The sequence below is a fragment of the Podarcis bocagei genome (genome assembly GCF_964188305.1).
Source record: "Podarcis bocagei genome assembly, chromosome: W".
Classification (NCBI taxonomy): Eukaryota; Metazoa; Chordata; class Lepidosauria; order Squamata; family Lacertidae; genus Podarcis; species Podarcis bocagei.
Window position 1 is genome coordinate 17,534,419 of NC_138131.1, and position 21,824 is coordinate 17,556,242.

The 21,824-nt window shown below is 45.3% G+C and overlaps 1 pseudogene across 1 annotated transcript; it reads right to left on the reverse strand.

The window, feature by feature from the left end:
* Positions 1 to 311: 311 nt before the first annotated feature.
* LOC308577835 (four and a half LIM domains protein 1-like) lies at positions 312 to 21,051 on the reverse strand (annotated as a pseudogene). The gene is made up of 6 exons (XR_014013528.1): positions 20,976 to 21,051; positions 10,041 to 10,222; positions 8,644 to 8,818; positions 5,453 to 5,597; positions 1,174 to 1,360; positions 312 to 663 (listed from the first exon to the last, which is right to left on the reverse strand). The product of XR_014013528.1 is annotated as a four and a half LIM domains protein 1-like (transcript).
* Between the last annotated feature and the right edge of the window lie 773 nt (positions 21,052 to 21,824).

Genomic DNA, 21,824 nt, shown 5'->3' on the forward strand with positions numbered 1-21,824 from the left:
AGTGTGGTCTATTTGGATGTGCAAAGCTTCAGCCTAAATGTCAGCTGACATCTGGGAAGCATGGCAAAAAAGCAAGAGGATGCCAGCGAGGTTGAATCTTTCTGTTAAAAAAAATGATTGAAATCCAGTCTTCCTGAATCGTGATTGAAATCAAATCCACCCGGGTTATCAGTAAGTACATTTGGATGTGCAAAGCTTGAGCGTAAACTTTGGCGGGCATCCACAGAGCATGGCGAGAAAGCAAGAGGATGCCAGCGAGGTCGAACCTTTCCGTAAATAAAAAAGTGATTTTAAGCAAGGTTAGCAGCAGGTAGGATGCTAAGGCAGAGCTTTTATTGAACATCACGTATCGGATGGGGAGGGGGGAGATGCCAGGCACCTCTTAAGGATGGGGATGGGGAAGCTTAAAATGCGGGCAGGCGAGTAGGCAGGTTGTCTCCAAGCACACAGATCGAACCCTTCTGTGGAAGAGGTGAGGCCACGCCCCCTTTTCCCCTGGCTCCTCCCCTTACAGCTTCTTGGCGCAGGTGGGGCAGTAGACTTGCTCGCTGTGGAAGACGAAGGGCTTGTTGGCCAGCGGGATGGAGCACTTCTTGCAGTTGAAGCAGTAGTCGTGCCAGGAGTGGCCTTCATGGCTGACCACGTTGGTGCCTTTCCCGAGACCTGCTGGTTCAGAGGAGGAGCAGGGAGGGAAGGGTTAAAAAGGAAGGAGAAGGAAGCACACAGGTCACTTCATTCAGGAATAGGCAAACTTGGCCCCCCAGCTGTTTTGGGACTACAACTCCAATCACCCCTAGCTAACAGGACCAGTGGTCAGGGGTGGTGGGCGTTGTGGTCCCAAAACAGCTGGAGGGCCGAGTTGGACCACCACTGCAGTAGTCCAAGCAGGAGATCACCAGAGCAGGTGCCACTCTGGGCAGGTGGGGTCTCATCCTGCATCCCAGATGGAGCTGCCCTGGACACAGAACGGACCTGCACCCCCATGAGTCCAAAATAGGCCGAGGAGCTGGTCCTTCAGAGGCACAGTTCATGGCCAGGGGGCCCACAGTTCATGGCCAGGGGGCCCACCCACAACCAGACTTCTGCCTTGCCAGGATCCGACCTCAACCTGTTAACCGCCACCTGTCCTCCAACCGCCTCCAGGCACTCACCCCCGACCCATCACTAACCCACCTGTGATTGAGTTCTTGCAACCGCTGCATTTCTTGGCCACAAAGGACTTGTAGCAATCGACACAGTAGAATTGATCCTCCACAGCTGTGAAGCGTTGCCCTCCCAGTTTCTTGGAGCAGGTGGCGCACACAAAGCACTCAGAGTGGTATGGCTGCTCCTGGTAGGCGACCCCTCCGCAGATGATGGCCTGGGGAAGGAAGTCAGAGGTCAAGCGCTGCTTGGACTCCTGGGGAACCATTCGTCCCAGCTGCCCCGAAACCCTGTGTCACCTGTGGAAGCTTTCTCTCTTCTGTTTAAAGCAGTGTGTATAAAAATCAATGATTTAAAAATAAATAAATAAATCAGATTTTTTTGGGGGGGGATAAATTTGAATTTATTTGACAACCATTTGTATTTAATTTTTTCATTCAATTTAAATTTTATTTACAGTGGTTTGCATACGTCTTGGTTTGCATATGTTTTGGATTACAAACACGTCCAACCCAGAAGGGCGTGTCCCGGTTCACAACCTTTTTTGGATGACAACCCCTTTTTTGGATTACGAACAAAATTTTTTGGGAGGCCCCATTGACGAAAGGGCGCCTTGGGTGACAACCTGTTTTGGCTTACGAATGGACCTCCGGAATGGATTATGGTTGTAAACCAAGGTACCACTGTACAACAGGGGTCGAAAAACATTTTTGGCAGTGGGCCGGTCCACTGTCCCTCAGACCTTGTGGGGGGCCAGACTATATTTTTTGGGGGGAAATGAACGAATTCCTATTGCCCACAAATAACCCAGAGATGCATTTCAAATCAAAGAACACATTCTACTCATGTAAAAGCACACTGATTCCCAGACTGCCCACGGGCCAGATTTAGAAGGTAATGGGGCCGGATCCGGGCCCCAGTCCTTAGTTTGCCTACCCATGATTTACAACATAAATCCACCACAACTCAAATCAACAAATCCACCACCATTAGACATGAACATAACATAAAAGAAACGACAAAATAAAAGACTTCTTTTATGCTGTGCATGGCCTCCTTATTTCCTTCTTATAAACTGTTTCCTTTATGAATTATTATTACATTTTTTTCAAATTATGACTTTAAAAACCCCACCAAGTCTTTATTTTGATTTAAATGGGATTTATTTATTTTTTTAATTCAAATCGGGATTTTAAAAATAAAATCTTTGGGAGGAAAAATCTTTCTAAATATACTTTTCTGTTTAAGTTACATTATAGTCCAAAAGCTATTCATCAGGATTTGTTTTTAAGTGCTAAAACTCAGTCTAAGGTTTGTTGTTGTTGTTTAAATCGTTTAACCGCATCAGTTAACAAACGTGGATCCATATACTATCATGTTATTGTTTTAGTGAAATAAATTGTTTACATTGTTATGAAGGAAATGATTCTTTTTCTCCTTCCAATCAAGTACAGCAGAAAAATTGTCCAAATAGAAACAGTTAACTTATTAAACCTCATAATCATTTCATCATTATCTGTCAATGTATTTCTAATAGTAGAACCAAATCAGTCATTTTTTAAATAATAATTTTATTAAGTTTTCCATTTAACAATCCAATCATATCACATTAATTATTCCAAATTATACCAATACATATTACATAATCCGAATATTTTGCCAAATTTTAATTTTTTTGTTGGGGGTTCCTATGTTTCGAGCTCAGTAAGGATCCAATCATCTCATATTTCTGCTGCTTTTGATATTCACAAATCCCATCTTCCAGTCTTCTTGTTGTTATCATTTTTCTTCTTAATAGCCTCTGAGTTGTTTTCGCAGGCGAGTTAAACCAAACATTGTTATATTTCTGTGTGAACTTTGTAAGGCTCTCCTTAAATCACCACACACTGATCCAACAGTCCTGTTCGAGTGGCAGGCGCCATTTTAGTCTGTTCCGATGTAATAAAGTCTTAAGTGTCTGCTCATTAATTTTCCCAGACCAGTTGCACCATAAATCAGTCTTTCCAGGGGAGGGTTTGTCGACTCAAAGACACAATCCAAACATGATAACAAAGCAATGGCTCACCTCCCCCTCTGACTATCAATCTAGCAACTTAGTCTGTCTCATAATGGCAGATCCCGATTAAGTGTGTCATCAGAGAGCCTTTCATTTTCTTTCCATATCTTCTAAAAAGCAAAGCCTTTAGTTAATATTTTTGTTTCCACACAGTCTATTCCACACAGTTGTTTTCCCATCTCGCTTGCTATCAGTCATGTGACGGTTCTTCTAGGGGAGGGGTTGTTAGGCAGTATCGTAAATAAAAGAAGAAGCTCCCCCCCCCCTTTCCGTTCCGTTTCCACATACCGACATAGCTGTAATTCTTAGAGGTAATCTTCTGTTCAGTTCATTCCTGTCACTTTTAACTTCTCAGTGGCTAGCTTAATTAGCAGTTAAAATATCATTTCCTTGGCTCGAAACATGTGCATTTATTTTTTATATCCAATCGTTAATCTTAAGTAATGCAACTAGCGTCGCTCTCAGAAGTAGTGTCAGGGAGATCCGGAGCTCACTCGAGGGCTTTCCGTCCAGTGCCGCCACCCCCTCCTTCTTTCGAACTCGGGGGTGATTTATGGGCAGCCGCGGACGAGGCTGCATCTTCCCATCCCCTGGGAAGAAATCGGGAGGCTGATGTACTCCCATAATCAGCCCCTAAATTACCCCGTGTGGGCCAGAGAGATGGTATTGTCGGCCATCTTCCAAGGCGCCCCTAGCAGCCCCCCCCCAAAATCAGTCATTTTTTATTTAACTGTAAAAACTACTCTGAAAATTTATTATTCCAAAAAGGAAACCTTCCTTCACTTGTAAATATTAAGAGGATGCCAGCAAGGTCAAACCTTTATGTAAAAAAAGGATTTAAATAAAGTGTGACTGACTAGTGATTTAAATCACTAGTCAGTCATGATTTAAATCACGAATTTTTTTTAGGATTGAAGTTGCTGAGCTTTTTTTAGGATTTTACCCCAGGACATATACTGCCATGCGGGCCAGATTAAATTGACCGGCTGGTCAGATTAGACCCCCAAAACATGCCTGCCCTATCCCTTTCCCCTATCCCATGGGTAGGCAAACTAAGGCCCCATTGCCTTTTAAATCCAGCTGGGGGACGGTCCAGGAATCAGCATGTTTTGACATGAGTAGAATGTGTGCTTTTATTTAAAACGCATCTCTGGGTTATTTGTGGGGCATAGGAATTCATTGATTTTCCCCCTCTCAAAATCTAGTCCGGCCCCCCACAAGGTCTGAGGGACAGTGGACCAGTCCCCTGCTGAAAATGTTTGCTGACCCCTGCCGTATCCCTATCCCCTATCCCTAATGCCTATCTCTAGCCCCTATTCCTATTCCTATTCCTATTCCTAACCCCTAACCCCTAACCCCTAACCCCTAACCCCTAACCCCTAACCCCTAACCCCTAACCCCTAACCCCTATCCTTATCCCTATCACCTATTCATTCCTATCCCTATTCCTATCCCTATCCCTATCCCTATCTATAACCCCTATCCCCATCCCCTATCCCAGGGGTGGCCAGCTCCCAAGAGACTGCGATCTACTCACAGAGTTAAAAACTGGCAGTGATCACGATCTACCTGTTGGACATGCCTGCCCTATCCCTTGTTAGGATATTTCCGTTCCACCTTAAAAAACGGACAGGCTGTTGTGAGTCACAGCCTGCGTATTTCCTGCTCACAGGAAGTCTCTGTTTTGTATATAGCTTTTGTTCTCTCTCTGTGCCTCGACAAGCAGGCAGTCAGTCATGTTTTTTCCTTTTGTTCTGACCACCGATGAATAAAGCTGTAAATATGCTGCTCTCCTGAGTGCATCTTTCGTTGTGCGAACTCTGCAAAAAGGGCGTGCATGAGTCCTGAGATGTGGACAGCTATTTCCGAGGCTCGTGTCACTAATTGACTGATACTGTATCTACGGGAGATTGATGGATCGTCCTGAGACGACGTGGAGGCATGATGGCCTTTGTCTCCCTGGCAGTATCCCAACATCCCTAACCCCATGAGCGCCACAACCCCATCGCCGCCTTGGACTGGACTGAACAATCCAGGGTTCCCTTAACCCTGACCTTATCTCCACCATATGTCCTCCGTTCAAGAACTGCACCAAGATAGGCCGCGCCAAAAGGAGAGTGGGCACATCTTCCTCCTTCTGAACCAACGGAGGAAACCCTGATAATGAACACAGCTCCAAGCCCTTTGGAGGAAAGCCAGGATCCGAATGGGATCCAGGTAAGCGGGGGGGGGGGGGGTGTCGGCCCGACTTACCTGCTTACACTTTATGCAGGTCTTGGCGAATTTCTCTCATCATCCTTGGGGAAGAAGCTGGCGGTGCCAATCACCTGCCTGCACTGGCTGCAGGTGAAGCACTCCTTGTGCCAAGCAGTCTTTTTGTATTCCACGTTCTGGTCGCCTGCAAAGAGAGGGAGGGAAGGAGGTGGTGCTCGCTGCCAGATTGATGCAATTCATAGCGCTGAGAAAATTGTGATTCAAGAAAGGCAAGCTAACAGCTATAATAATAATAATAATAATAATAATAATAATAATAATAATAATAATAATAATTAAATAATAATAATTTATTACTTATACCCCGCCCATCTGGCTGGGTTTCCCCAGTCACTCTGGGCAGCTCCCAATTGAATATTAAAAACACAAGATACTAGGGGATAGGGATAGGGGTTATAGATAGGAGTTACAGATAGGAATAGGGGTTAGGGATAGGAGATAGGGATAGGGCAGGGATGTCCAACAGGTCGATTGTGATCTACTGGTAGATCCCCGTGAGGTTTTGGTAGATAGCGGTTGATGTCTGGCTCATTGCTGAAACTGACTTCTGCCATGCCCCCTCACCCCGCCCTCCGTTGTTGTATGATCTCTGGAAGGGAAGACGGAGTTTTCTCTGTGCTGCTGTTTTGATCCATAGCAATCTTTTTTTGAGTGACTTTAACCCCCCCCCCTTTTAACGGGGCTTTCCTCCTCCCTCAAAAAAGCTTGACACACACACATACAATGACAAGTTCAAAATATATGAAAGACTCTCGTGTTGTGGCGGAGAAAAGTCACAGAAACAGAATGAAAGAGGAAATGGGGATTTTATCAATGTCATAACTGACACTGCAGATTCTGCATAAGAATGAAATGAAATAATGATGAAAATTAATAATAATAATAATAAATCTCTTGGACTATATTACACTGAATATAGTGGGGTGGGGTTGGAAAAATGCTTGTGTGCTCCTCCAGGTCATAAATCCCATGTGAATCAGAAAGCCGAGCAACAGTTCGCAACTCTGCTTTCTGCAAGCAGTGATGCCTGAATGTTCATTTGACAATGAAAAGGAAACAAACCATTATTGCAGAATATTCTGCTACCAGAGATTCAGTGGGAACCCTCTGTTTCCACTTTTAAATACCCGCCGAAAACTCTATTCCAACAGACAATGAAGAATACCTATTTCCACAATAGCTACCTGATTTCTGGTTTTGATTATATGGTTCTTGCCATCTGGCTTTGTTAAGAGCTGCCTCAGCTCTTAACTATCTACCTGTTATGAAATAATAAATACTGTATTTCCCCGTCTATAACACGACCCCATGCATAAGATGCCCTCTATTTGGGGGGACTCAGATTGAAGAAAACGAGGGGGGTGAGATGGATCCGTGCATAAGACGCCGTCTCATTTTTGACATTATTTTTTTGGGGGGGGGACCTAGTCCTATAAACGGGGAAATACAATAATTTTTAATAAAGCTAGAACAGGTGTCGGCAAACTCGGCCCTCCAGCTGTTTGGGGACTACAACTCCCATCATCCCTAGCTAACAGGACCAGTGGACAGGGGTGATGGGAGTTGTAGTCCCCAAACAGCTGGAGGACCGAGTTTGCCTATGCCAGAGCTAGAAAAACAAAAGACATCTATACCTAGGTATTCCCAAAATGTAGATCTACTGTTTCACTCGAGGACTTTCGATTTTGTGTGCTCATTTACCAAAGCTGTGGTGCTTGTCATTCGCAATGGTGGTGCTTGTCTGACTCTACGGTGGCACTTGTCATTCTCCGTGGTGCCGTGCATGCAAAATTAACTAAATTTTGGGGGCGCTGGGCGGGTTTTTGCACCCCAGCGCCGCATGTGCGAAGGGCTAAACTAACTTTTGTCCAGAAAGTTGTGATGGGGGATGAGTGTTCAGACCCCAGGGCCCTCACTTGTGGGGTGCCTCAGGGTTCTGTCCTCTGCTTTTTAACATCTACATGCAGCCGCTGGGAGAGATCATCAGGGGGCTGGGGCTGGGTGTCCATCAATATGCGGATGATACCCAGCTCTACCTCTCTTTTAAATTGGAACCAGTGAAAGCAGTGAAGGTCCTGTGTGAGTGCCTGGAGGCAGTTGGAGGATGGAAGGCGGCTAATGGATTGAGGTTAAATCCTGACAAGACAGTAGTACTGTTGTTGGGGGACAGGGGGTGGGCTGGTGTGGAGGACTCCCTGGTCCTGAATGGGGTAACTGTGCCCCTGAAGGACCAGGTGCGCAGCCTGGGAGTCATTTTGGACTCGCAGCTGTCCATGGAGGCGCAGGTCAATTCTGTGTCCGGGGCAGCTGTCTACCAGCTCCATCTGGTACGCAGGATGAGACCCTACCTGCCCGCAGACTGTCTCACCAGAGCGGTGCATGCTCTGGTTATCTCCCGCTTGGACTACTGCAATGCACTCTACGTGGGGCTACCTTTGAAGGTGACCCGGAAACTACAACTAATCCAGAATGCAGCATCTACACTGGGGACTGGGAGCAGCTGCCAGGACCACATAACACCGGTCCTGAGAGATCTGCATTGGCTCCCAGGACGTTTCTGAGCACAAATCAAAGTGTTGGAGCTGACCTTTAAAGCCCTAAACGGCCTCAGTCCTGTATACCTGAAGGAGTGTCTCCACCATGAAGGACTTCTGGTGGTTCCCTCATTGCGAGAAGTGAGGTTACAGGGAACCAGGCAGAGGGCTTCTCGGTATTGGCGCCCACCCTGTGGAACACCCTCCCATCAGATGTCAAGGAAAGTAGCAGCTATCCTATTTTTTAAAGACATCTGAAGGCAGCCCTGTTTAGGGAAGTTTTTAATATTTAATGCTGTATTTTTTTTTTACACTTGATTGGGAGCCACCCAGGGTGGCTGGGGGAAATCAGCCAGATGGGCGAGGTAGAAATAATAAATTATTATTATTATTATTATTATTATTATTATTATTATTATTATTATTATTATGTCGCTGGGTGGGTCTTTGCATCCCAGCAGTGCTCATACTCAAGACAGCCCTGGTTTTGTGCGCAAAGTTAAAAATGAATTCATGTTATGTAAGTATCTTGGTAAGAGAAATGTTCCGTAAGCCTGCTGGCCGTCCCAGGGCAATGCTCCATGATCAAGGGGGGCAAGAAGCAAAGGGGCACAAGGCAGCCGAGAGGAGTCCTACCTGCCACGATGGGCTTCTGGCAGCCCTTGCAGTGGGGGGCCTGATCCATAGTGCACTTGTTGCACCACACTTTGTTGTGCTCCTTCAGCATGAAGGGCTCATTGACCAGAGACACAGAGCACTTAAAGCAGTGGAAGCAGTTCTCGTGCCAGTAGCGGTTCTTGAAATGCAGTTCCTGGAGGGAGGGAGGAGGAGAAGGCAGCAGAACTGAGGTTGAATTCTGACAAGACAGAAGTCCGGTTGTGGGGGGGCAGGTGGGGGGGAATCCCTGGTCCTATCTATCTATCTATCTATCTATCTATCTATCTATCTATCTTTCTATCTTTCTATCTATCATCTATCATCTATCATCTATCATCTATCATCTATCATCTATCATCTATCATCTATCATCTATCATCTATCATCTATCATCTATCTAATCAATCAATCAATCAATCAATCAATCATCTCTCTCTCTCTCTCTCTCTCTCTCTCTCTCTCTATCTATCTATCTGACAGCCTTAGCTTATTGAGCTTCCGTTCCAATTTCTCTACACATTTCCCCTCCACCCGATGATTTTCACTGTTTCCCATTTAAAGGCAAGAGTGTGTTGGGGGGAGGATTGCATAGAGGTTTTTTTGTAGCTCTCCCCTACCCCAGTAACTTTTTGTACACAATAAGGATTTGGCGATCTACCAGAATCGGCCACAGATCTACCGGTAGATCATCCCTGCCTGTGTGAGAAGCTTGCCTCAAGCCAGCCGCTGTGCATTCAAAAGGGGAATGCACTCTGCTCAGCAAAGGGACTTGCTAGCGCAAGTTAGGAAGAAATATATATAAAAAATGTGTCTATGTGCCCATCCTGTCTTTTTATAGTAGTGTCCAGAAAATGTATTTATTGCATAGATTGGTTCTTTGTTAGGTTGATGGTGGGGTGAAAGCCATTCCATTGAATGTCTGGTGGAAGGTGCACAGGGTCTGCTGACCATGTGTCCAGAATCCAAAGGCTATTCATCAGGAAATAAGGATTTGTTTACAGTTTTTCATGTGTGCTGCTTGGGGACTAGAATGCCCATCATCCCTGACTGCTGGTCCTGTTAGCTTGGGATGATGGGTGTTGTACTCCCAAAACATCTGGAGGGCCGAGTTTGCCTATGCCTGTATTAAACAGCGGGTCCTCTCCCACCTCCCTAAACACCCCCACACTTCTTTAGGGGAAGTGTGGGATAGAAATATCCATTAAGCCAGGCATAGGCAACCTTGGCCCTCCAGATGCTTTGGGACTACAACTCCCATGATCCCTAGCTAACAGGACCAGTGGTGGGATGATGGGAATTGTAGTCCCAAAACTTCTGGAGGGCCAAGTTTGCCTATGCTTGCATTAAGCAAACAAGCAAACTATTAAAATAACCACCTTGGAATCGGCCCCGATGGGTTTCTTGCACTCGGTGCAGGTGTTTGCGCAGAACTTCTCGAAGCATTTGATGCAGCAGTGGCGCCCTTCCTTCTGCACATACTTCTTCCCGTGCAGGTTGTCCCGGCAATAGTGGCAATCAAAGCGCTCCGACATGGTGCCCACCGTGTAGCTGGTAGGCCCTGTAAGAAGAAGAAGAAGAAGAAGAAGAAGAAGAAGAAGAAGAAGAAGAAGAAGAAGAAGAAGAAGAAGAAGTTATTATTTAGGGCAAAGGAGGCAGGGAGGGAGACAGCGAAGCACATGGTCGGTGCACGGCAAATGGGAAAAGAACCTGCAGCTCAGAACATGGTGTGGGACAAGCATAAGCAACCTTTGGCCCTCCAGATGTTTTGGACTACAATTCCCATCATCCCTGACCACTGGTCCTGTTAGCTAGGGATCATGGGAGTTGGAGGCCAAAACATCTGGAGGGCCAAAGGTTGCCTATGCCTGCCTAAGAATAAAACTCATTCCCACACATGGGTCCACCTTTAGTTGTCCAGATCTTATAATAATGTGTAACAGGAAGCAAAGGTCAGCCAATAATAATAATAATAATAATAATAATAATAATAATAATTTATTACTTATACCCCACCCATCTGGCTGGGTTTCCCCAACCACTCTGGGCAGCTTCCAACAGAAGGTTAAAAATACATTAAAACATCAGTCAATCAGTCATTCAAAACTTTCCTAAACAGGGCTGCCTTCAGATGTCTTCTAAACATCAGATAGTTGTTTATCTCTTTGACATCTGACAGGAGGGCGTTCCACAGGGCGGGCGCCACTACCGAGAAGGCCCTCTGCCTGGTTCCCTGTAACCTCGCTTCTTGCAGGGAGGGAACCGCCAGAAGGCCCTCGGGTGGAGATGCTCCGGGTGGAGATGCTCCTTCAGGTCTACTGGGCTGTTTAGGGCTTTCAAGGTCAGCAGCAACACTTTGAATTGTGCTTGGAAACATCCTGGGAGGGAGCCAATGTAGGTCTTTCAGGACCGGTGTTATGTGGTCCCGGTCAAATCCCTTATTTTACAGAAAAATTTTCAACCTTGCTGACATCCTCTTCACGTTGACCCGCGGAGGAAGGTTTCCTTTTGAGAAGACTAAAATCCTCCCCCCCCCTTTTTTTTATTACAGGAAGGTAAAAAAAATTAATATGCTATGAATTGGGCCCAGTGGATGTCATCTCGGGGGTCCCAGTCACCAGCCTGGCTGCTGCATTATATTAGAATTTTTATGCAGCCAATGCTGCTGGTGTGATTAATATAAATCACATGAGATGTCTGAGAAGAGTGTGATAACGGAAGACTGTCTTATCTCTTCCGTCTGAGCATGTTATTGTAACTGTACTTTCACTTTTGCAGTATGCAACAGTTGTTGTTCTGCCAGAGCTTGGAGAACACAGACGTGATTATGGATTGTCTGTATAGAATCTAAATAAAATGTAGTTTAGATCTACGGATGTTTCTTTCTTCTTGCTGTGTGATGCTAGAAGACTTGTGTGCACTTTTCAGATGAAAAGTGTCGCAGAGAGGCACTATGGAGATGAAGGGACATGCCATTCCAGAGACGTGCCTACTGGGAGACGCTCAGAGGTCTGGGGGGGGGTGCCATTTCCCCCAGAGCGTTTTTCCAACACATTTTGGATTAGTTTAAGTTTCCAGGTCACCTTCAAAGGTAGCCCAACGTAGAGTGCATTGCAGTAGTCCAAGCGGGAGATAACCAGAGCATGCACTGCTCTGGGCAGGTGGGGTCTCATCCTGTGTCCCAGATGGAGCTGCCCTGGACACAGAATGGACCTGTGCCCCCATGGGTCCAAAATGACCCCCAGGCTGTGCAGCTGGTCCTTCAGGGGCAAAGTTGCCCCATTCAGGGCCAGGGAGTCCCTCACACACACACACACACCCTGTCCCCCCAACAGAATACTTTTGTCTTGTCAGAATTCAAGAAGTTGATGTTGAAGAATCGTCACTTCGACACTGGCAATTTTTGCTTCTTCCAGTACAGTTTGCCTGTGTCTTCCCAAATTTTTCGGAGACCCCGTTGATGGAATCTTTCAAGGAGTTGGAGACAGCGTTGATAAGTGGTCTGTGTTTCACAAGCAGACAGTCAGGTTGGTAGTACCATAGCAAATTTGGGTTTTTCTGCAAATGTCCCGGTCCTCAAACACTCTGCCCTTCAATCGGGAGAAAGCTGCACTCGCAGAGTTCAAGCAGTGCTGGATTTCGGCATCAACATCGGCCCTTGTGGAAAGAGAACTGCCCAGGTAGGAGAAGTGATTGACATTTCCCAACGTTACATGGATCAATAAACACCTAACTGGGTGATTCTCGACAAGGAGACCATCACAGCAGAGAACAGGAAACCAACATTTTTAAAAAAAACAGCGAGGAGGACCTCTTGGACACAGAAAAAATATCTTTGAAACCCCACGTTCTGAAAGACGGTGTTTGAAATCTAGCACGGGGCCTGGGAGGTTGTTGGAATCAAGTCAAGCCTTCACTTCTCCCAAACAAGGGCTTGAAATATCCAAACTATGCTGTTCCAGGGCCAGCTCTGTGCGGCCTTGTAAACCAAACAGTTTTGTTTGTCCGTTGACTTTTCCGTCTCTTTCTAAGAAGTCCTGGTTGTTCAGGATCCAAAGAATCCATTGCCTAGGTCAGGGGTCTGCAACCTTTAAGACAAAAAGAGCCACTTGGACCTGTTTCCGAAGGGGAAAAAACCTGGGAGCCGCCAAAACCACTGCGACATTTAAAACAAATATATCTCCGGAGCCGCGATCTGACAGCGGGCGGGAAGGTGACGTCGGGACGGTGCGTGACTAACGCATGCACCGCCCCCATGCAACGTCACAGCCAGTACAGCGCCCGCCACAGTGGGGAGTGTCGGGGCGCACAATGCGCCCCTCCCCTCGCTAGTATCCGCCCTGGAGCCGCGGCAAAGGTGTAAAAGAGCCACATGCGGCTCCGGAGCCGCGGGTTGCAGACCCCTGGCCTAGGTGCTGTACTTTTCCATGTATAAGACTAGGGGCTTTTTTACTTCAAAAAATGTTTAAAAGGGGGCCCTGTTTTCTTAAATTTGAGTCCCCCAAAATAGAGGGCATCTTATACATGGGAGCGTGTTATACACGGAAAAATACGGCAATTGGATGTTCTTTGATTTTATGGTCTTTTTAGAATGGGAGGTCACACATAATAGCCAATAGCCTAGCTGCTGTGCTTCTCAATATTCTCTGGTCGGCCTCTATTATTTTCTCCATCCTCAAAAAAAACCTCAACAACTTTCCTCCCTAAAAAAAGGTCTCCCACTTAGACCTGAACCCCCCCAAAACAGGCTTTCCTCCTCCCAAAAAGGGGGTAGATCACTGCCAGTTTTTAACTCTGTGAGTAGATCACAGTCTCTTGGGAGTTGGCCACCCCTGCGATAGGGAACCCACTTAAGGTCTCTAGATGCTGTGCTCTTGGGTACCCCATACAGGAAAAAGGAGTGGTGTGGGTTTTTTATAACATGATGTGAGTCCCAGCAGCTCTTTGCAGAGCGGGACGGCCCGTTTTGCTTCCTAGTCCACTAAGGAACACATTGCTTCCATTCCAGCTATGTTAACCTTGACCTGTCTCCCATTCATCAGGCCAGCCGCCACCTCATCCATCAAGAGACAGGACACAGGAGAAAGACAAACTCCCAGGGTTTTCCCAACAATTCACATTCTTGGCTAAAATTGCTCTGGGCATTGATCGTCTTTCTTTCTTTCTTAAAATATTTTTTATTAGTTTTTCTTTTTCAAAAATATTTTTTATTGGTGTTTTCATGTATACATCCTCTAACAATATTTCTCTAACAATTTTTCATATCCCCCCTCCTCACCTGGACTTCCCTCATATTCCCATTTTGTTTTATTTCCATATTACTCACCCTGCGTGTTGTTTCCCAAAATTTCCCCAATGCATATAGTCTTGCTTTTGGTTATACACAATTGTGTTGGTTTATTCAAACCCTGCCAATGAGTCCAATTCTTTATGTTGTCTCTTCATATATGTTATAAATGCTTCTCATTCTCTTTTAAAGTCATTGTTATCCTTTTCATGAAATTTATCTGTTAATTTTGCCAGTTCTGCATATTCCATAAGTTTCCCTTGCCATTGTTCTTTCGTTGGTATTTCTTCTGTCTTCCAAGCTTGTGCTAATATAATTCTTGCCGCTGTTGTTGCAGACATAAATCATTTCCAATTTCCTTTTTTTTCTAAATCTTGATCTAAAATTCCTAGGAGGAATGCTTCTGGTTTCTTAACAAAAGTCTTTTTAAACATTTATTTCAATTCATTATATATAATTTCCCAATAATTTCTAACCCTTTTGCATTCCCACCACATATGATAAAATGTACCATATTTTTCTTTACATTTCCAACAGGTTTTAGATCCCTTTTTATACTTTTTTGCCACTTTCTCTGGCGTAATATACCATCTATACATCATTTTAATATAATTCTCTTTCAATAAAATACAGTCTGTAAATTTTAAATTCACCTTCCACATCTTTTCTCAGTCTTCAAGTTGTATATTGTGACCTAAATCCTGAGCCCACATTATTTGTGCTGACTTTACCATTTCATCCAGCATTTCCCCATATAACAGGAGATGATACATTTTTAAAAAGTAATTTCGTATCACTCTCAGTTATCTCTTTTGGTAAGTTTGACACTGTATAGCTGAGACCTTTCTTACTGTCTTCCTTAAACTGTTGGTTTAATTGTCTATGATGTAACCAACTTTGCAATGTAGTCTTTAGTTCCTCATATTCTTTCAGCTTCAACCCTTTCTCCACCTCTATTAATAATTCTCTGTATGTTGGCCAATTTCCTCTCTTGCTAAGAGGTTTTAATGCTAATGCTTCCACCAGTGAGAGCCACCATGGAGTTTTGGGTTCTAAAAAGGACGTTGATCTTCTTTCAAGCAACATCAGATCCTAGATTCAGGGGTTTTGGAACTCAAAGTTCAATGACAGATCTACAAGGCCAAACTGATCCCCAGAAAGAGCATGCTGCGAGAAAACACCCCAAAGAGAAAACAACAGAATGCTACTAGCGATCACATCCAGCTCCCAAGTTAAAATACTTCAATGCCTCATCAGAGATTTGCAACCTTTCCTAGACGGCGACAGTTCCCTTTCCCAAGCTCTGGGAGGAAGACCTTTCCTCGCCTACTGTCAGCCGCCCAATCTTAAACAACTCCTCACCCACAATCATACAGACTTAACATGGACACGGGTACCAGAGCCTACAATAAACCCAGGTGCCAACTTTGCTGCCCACACACGCCTGGATTGCACCATTGCTGGACCCAACAACACCAAACATCCCATACCTGAAGGAGCATCTCCATCCATTGTTCTACCCGGACACTGAGGTCCAGCGCCAAGGGCCTTCTGGTGGTTCCCTCACTGCAAGAAGCCAAGTTACAGGGAACCAGGCAGAGGGCTTTCTTGGTAGTGGCGCCCACCCCGTGGAACGCCCTCCCACCAGATGTCAAAGAGAAAAACAACTACCAGACTTTTAGAAGACATCTGAAGGCTTTTAATGTTTAGGGAAGCTTTTAATGTTTGATGGACTATTGTATTTTAATCTTTTGTTGGAAGCCGCCCAGAGTGGCTGGGGAAACCCAGCCAGATGGGCGGAGTATAAATAAATTATCATCATCATCATCTCAGGCCTATTTCATGGCTCATCTTCAAACACTGTATATGGCCAGGGGTCAGCAATTTTTTTTCACAGGGGGCCGGTCCACTGTCCCTCAGACCTTGTGGGGGGCCGGACTAGTGGTTTTTTGGGGGGGGGGAATGAACGAATTCCTATGCCCCACAAATAACCCAGAGATGCATTTTAAATAAAAGGACACATTCTACTCATGTCAAAGCACACTGATTCCTGGACCATTCGCAGGCCGGACTGAGAAGGCGATTGGACTGGATCTGGCCCCTGGGCCTTTGTTTGCCTACCCATGGTGTAGCCAGTGGTGTCCAAACTTTTTTCAAAGAGGGCCAGATTTGATGAAGTGAAGGGCTGTGATCAAAGGGCCGACCAAAGTTGTTGAGTTTTTTAAGGATTTTTAGGAAATAAACTTCCACAGGAGCCAAATTAAACTGACTTGTGAGCCAGATTAGGCCCCTGAGACGGACTTGGGCCATGCCTGGTGTATGCCATCAAATGCCAGTAGTGCCCTTTGGCTCTGTATATTGGACCAACAGGCTAAACCCAGCACCAGAGGATAAATGGGCATCAATCCGACATCGGGAATCACAAGACAGAGAAGCCAGGAGGAGAAAACTTCTGTCTCCCAGGACATTCAATACAGGATCTCCAAGAAGCTATCTTATGACAAAAGAATTTCAGAAATAGACTTGAAGGAGAAATGGTTGAATTGCAACTTATTACTCAACTGAAAACGATGGAGAGACCTGGTCTGAATAGAGATATTGGATTCCTGTCTCATTGCATGTGCTAATCATCTGCATACTATCCCTTGCTTTTTCCTGTAGGACTAATTGTAGTCATTCACAGTCGCCCACAGGTTGACCAAACCCATTGAGTCCTACTACCCTTCGGAGAAAAACCCTACCCTCCCTCTATATATCAGGGTCTGGTGACTTTTCCTTCCACTAAATATCAGGGTTTGGGGACTTCTGGTTCAGTGTATCTGAAGAAGTCTGCCTGCGCATGACAGCCAAGTGTTATTATCATTAAATACAAGGATTAAGAAGGTGTCAATCATGGAGGCGCAGGTCTGTAATCCTGGACAAGCAGAGGAAGGTTTCAGTTCTGGAACCATAAAATCACCCGTCTCCTACTACCCTTCTGAGAAATACCCCACTCCACCCTCCTAGTATATGTAAGGGTCTAGTGACTTCTGCTTCCATGTATCTGAAGAAGGGGGCCTGCACACGAAGCTTAGACTCAGAACAAACTGAGTTGTTCTCTAAGGTGCTACTGGACAATCCCCCCCCCCCTGGCTAATTTTGGTCATCTGCATAATACCCATTGAGTTCTACTACCCTGCGTAGAAAAACCCCGCCCCACCCTCCCACTATATATCACGGCCTGATAATAATAATAAACTTTGATTTGTATCCCGCCCTCCTCGGATGAAACCAGGCTCAGGGAGGCTAACACCAAATATGTAACATTGGTATAAAATCAAACAATAATGAAATTGCCTCCTGAAAACAAGTCAGGATCAAATTAAAACCTAGTTAGATGGCTTACCGCAGGATTAGGGTTGGGAACAGTAAACGCTCATCAGGCCCAACTGTTTACGCTGTTCTTATATGGGCCTGGGAGAATGCTGGGAGACCTCTTTTTTCATACTAGTTCTTATACAGACTTTGGTTTCCATGTATCTGAAGAAGGGCACCTGCACACGAAAGCTTAGACCCCAGAACAAACTGAGTTGGTCTCTAAGGCACTGCTGGACAATTTTTTTAATTTTTAATTTATTTCAAACAGCATTAGATCCAGACAGAGAACAGATCTGGAGCAGGGGCTGCCAGACTGCCATTCCTGTCTGAAGCTCTCACAGCTACAGGGTCAGGCCTGCAAGCTCAGAACAAGAGAAGTAAGCAAGCGGGGGGCTACGCAGAGCACCCCTTTCTAAGGTCCAGGACAGCCAAGTAAAACCAATGTGTTCATGGCTAACTTGTTTCTGCAATGTTCTCTCCCACCCACCCTCCCTCCAATCTAAATATAGGCCCATGACCCCATTGTTTCCTGAGTTGCTTGCCCTTTCACTCGATTACCCGGAATTTGGTCTGGCTTGTGTGGGGGGGTGTCAAATGTCTCTGGAAGGACGCGAAACAATTTCTGCAGCCTCCATCCGTCCATCAGCAGGCAAAGTGGGATTGAAGCATGAACTGCAAATGCCAGTCCTACAGCACAGGAGCACAGCTAGGGTGAATGAGCACCAAAGTGCTTATAGAAGACAGAGACAAGGGGCCAAGCTGTGAGCCCACCCAAGCACGTGTTAAAGACAATTCTGGGTTGAGAGACTACTCAACAGCCCAGCTCGTTGGGGTGCGAGTCCCCCGTGGGTCCATGCGGTCAGTAAAAGAAGGAAATTCCAGCCAAGTAATTTGGAGCAAAACAGCGGTCGTTAGACTTTGATCCTTTATTGTTGTGCAACAGGTTCATACGGCAGTAAGAACCCCGAGCATTGGGGCGACATTGACTTTTAAAACTTTCCCACAGTATCCCAGAATACAGTTTGCACAACATCATCTATACGTCAATGCTACACCACTAAAACCGTCAGAAAGGGGAGGTTACACAAGATTAGCACAGACAAATAGGTCTTACGTACCCACCACCCAAAAGTATAATAAAACTTCCTTTGCATGTCTGGAGCCTGAGGCAAGTCTGGTGATGAGATTTCGCTTCCCTTGGCAAACAATGAGCCCTGCAATTGTCACCTCTGGGCATTTCCTGGGGTAGGAGGTGTGTATACATGTCTTCACACTTGGAGAGGTGGCAGGGGAAAGAGTCATTTTTCCAAGGGCAAAATAGCTTTGGAATGGAGGAAACTGGCAAAAGGGTTGATTTTATATGATTTTTTAAAGCTAGGTATCTTCACTGAGCTGTCAAGTCGAAGGGATGCATTCAGGCATAATATTTGTAACATTTAACAACTTTAAAGATGTGCCCCCCCGTCATTTCCGTAAGAGAAGTTAACACCCTTTCTCTCGCCCTCTGCCTCAGTCTACCTGATCTGTAATATGGATCCAGTAACATCACCCTAGGAAGCCGCTTGGTACCAGGTCAGGATATTTGTCCACTGAGCTCCATACGCATAAAGGCAGCAGGTCTTGGGGTTTTTTGATTCAAATGCAACTTCAGGTGTTTTTAAGTGGTGGTTCCAGGGGTCTAGCTTGGGGCTTTCCTGCATGCAAAGTTTCTAAGGCAATTTTTTTCTGTACCACCCTGTGTCCCAAACACATCATTGCACCTTGAGGCCAATCTCCCTTCAATAGAATTATGGATCTTGCACAGGACATTTAACTTGTGGCTTCGGCTAAACTCAAATCCCCCTGATCTAATATCCCTAGTGCTGCAAGATTGTCCCAAGAGCGCCTGGACTCAAATGGTCTATCCAAAACTTCACTCTTTGGGTTTTAGTAAAGCAGTCTAATTTGTCTACGCCTAAATGATATAAATGATCACTGCAGATGGTGACAGCAGTCACGAAATTAAGAGACACCTGCTTCTTGGGAGAAAAGCAATGACAAACCTAGACAGCATCTTAAAAAGCAGAGACATCATCTTGCCAACAAAGGTCCGTATAGTTAAAGCCATGGTTTTCCCAGTAGTGATGTATGGAAGTGAGAGCTGGACCATAAAGAAGGCTGATCACTGAAGAATTTGTGCTTTTGAATTATGGTGCTGGAGGAGACTCTTGAGAGTCCCATGGACTGCAAGAAGATCAAACCTCTCCATTCTTAAGGAAATCAGCCCTGAGTGCTCACTGGAAGGACAGATCCTGAAGCTGAGGCTCCAATACTTTGGCCACCTCATGAGAAGAGAAGACTCCCTGGGAAAAACCCTGATGTTGGGACAGATGGAGGGCACAAGGAGAAGGGGACGACAGAGGACGAGATGGTGGGACAGTGTTCTCGAAGCTACCAGCATGAGTTTGACCAAACTGCGGGAGGCAGTGGAAGACAGGAGTGCCTGGCGTGCTCTGGTCCATGGGGTCACAAAGAGACGGACACGACTAAACGACAACAAAATTTTAAAGGATGACGGCTAAGGAGTTTAGTGGAGAGTCTAAGCAGGGACAAGGCTGTCCCGGAAGCTTCTCTCTGTCCTGTCTCCTGCAAAAAGGATCTGGCAGTTGTTTAGAGCCCAGTCCATGAGCTGCATTTGAAGTTAGTGATAGGCCTGCTTAATTGCCCTTTACCAGCTCTTATACTTACTTATCAACGCCACTTCCAACTCCTCGAAAGATTCTGTTAACGGGGTCTCCGGAAAATTTGACACTTCACTTGGGAAGACAGGCGAACTAATGCCAGTATACTGGAAGAAGCAGAACCTCTGCTTTACTAGGGCAGTTCATAAAAAACTTTTTTTTAAAAAAAAATGCCTGCTCCAAAGGTCTTATCTTACTACACTAGGGATTATATAGCTATCTCTGAAATTTCATGCATATCAGTTAATACAGGCATGGCCCAACTTGGCCCTCCAGCTGTTTTGGGACTACAACTCCCGTCATCCCAAACTCACAGGACCAGTGGTCAGGGATGATGGGCATTGTAATCCCAAAGTAGCTGGAGGGCCACGTTTGGCCATGCCTGAGTTAATATCTTGACCCTGCTCCACTGAAAAGCATTGGGTGTTCAGTAGGGTGATTCATAAAAAACTCTTTTTCAAAAAAATGCCTGCTCCAAAGGTCTTATCTTACTACACTAGGGATTATATAGCTATCTCTGAAATTTCATGCATATCAGTTAATATCTTGACCCTGCTCTGCTGAATTGAAATTTCAGCCTCCACGGCATAGGAAAACGGCCAAGTAAACAGCTCTTTTCGTGGAGGAGGGTCATGATATTAACTGATATGCATGAAATTTCAGATACAGTTATATAATCCCTAGTGTAGCAAGATAAGACCTTTGGAGCAGGCATTTTCAAAAAAGAGGTTTTTTTGAACTGCCCTACTGCCCACTCCTACCTTCCCTGGAAGGAATATCATTGCACAGAGGGTCCCCTTATTTGCTGGAAAGCCCCTCCAGCTCAAATGAAGGATTTCCAGCACAGCGAAATCCTGTTGAAAGAGCAAGCAAGCCAGCCCAAACTCTTACCCAAAGCACAAAAGGCAATGAAAAGTCATATATATATTTGGGGCGCAGAGGAGGGTTACCTGCGTGCCTGTGATAAGCCATCCTTCAGCGAGGACCAATTCCCAACCAGCCTTACTTTAGGAGCTCAGCTGATAAAGAGCATGTCTCAGTTTGAGAGTTCAGGGAGGCTATTAATATGGGGGCGGGGGCCACCAGGAGATGTCCACACCCCTTTGCCCCAGACTGGTGGCCCTCATACCACAGAAAACATCTTACCATTTTAGGTGATCTCAGGGGAGAAGAATAGGGCACCACCAACAGGATATAAATACCTGCCCAGCTACTTCAGTCTCTGAAAACGTCCAAAACGCTGAGTAGCCCCTGTAGGAATCTGAGCCCTCTCGGTGGGGGTGCATAATTTCGGGAAGTTTTGAACAGCTGTCTTTTAAATTTTTTGTTGGATGCAGCTTGGAGCGGCTGGGGAGAGCCAGCCAGATGGACGGGGCAGAAATGATAAATTATTATTATTATTATTATTATTATTATTATTATTATTATTATTATTATTATTATGGTTCAGGCAACTTCGCTGATGAGCTAATGTGAGTGCCCATAGGCGGTTGTGTTATATTGGGAAATGAAACATTTGTGGTTTGATTTCTTTTGTAGAGCATTTTGAATGCTGTTTAAATACTGTTTTATTCACAGAATGGGACTCTTTCTGAGAGTCCTGCTTCCAACAAATGTAACCTATGTAAACTAACTCAGGGGTCAGCAAACTTTTTCAGCTGGGGACCACTCCACTGTTCCTCAGACCTTGTGGGGGGCCAGACTAGATTTTGAAAAAAATAAGGAACGAACTCCTATGCCCCACAAATAACCCAGAGATGCATTTTCAATAAAAGGGCACACATTCTACTAATGTCAAA